Source organism: Solanum stenotomum, unplaced genomic scaffold, assembly GCF_019186545.1.
Source record: "Solanum stenotomum isolate F172 unplaced genomic scaffold, ASM1918654v1 scaffold1971, whole genome shotgun sequence".
Classification (NCBI taxonomy): Eukaryota; Viridiplantae; Streptophyta; class Magnoliopsida; order Solanales; family Solanaceae; genus Solanum; species Solanum stenotomum.
In genome coordinates this window covers 13,627-14,146 of record NW_026025675.1, presented here as the reverse complement: position 1 = coordinate 14,146, position 520 = coordinate 13,627, and positions in this window count along the sequence as shown.

The following is a 520-nucleotide window of genomic DNA, read 5'->3' as shown; positions in this document are numbered from 1 at the left end:
CAAATGACTAGTTTCCGGACGTCATGGTCATTTCTCATCATTTCATCAAGTTCTCAACTCCAAACTCATATGTGAGGCTCTAGTTTCACTAGTTTGTTTTTAGGGTCGTTACAGTAAGTTATGGTTTATTCTATGTGATAGATAAGACTCTTAATAGTGATTGATAGTCATTGAGTGATATTGTGAATTTTTCTATGTACTTGGTTGTTGTGGTTTGGATAATATATATGTTGTTGTGATTGGTTTGTAATCCCAAGACTACAAAATCCATAATCTTGAACTTGTTCTATTAAAGTGATGCCTTGAATAAAGAAGGTTTAAAGAAATATTGTTAAGGAAGTGGAAAGAGATGATAAAGAATGAAAAATGAATTAACTATAAGGTTGGATTGGGTGCCATGAGCCGACACGGTATTATTGGATCGGGTGTCACATTCCGACACATTATTATTAGATAAGATGTCACGTTCCGACATGGTATTATTGGATCGGGAGTCACATTTCGGCACGGTATTATTGAA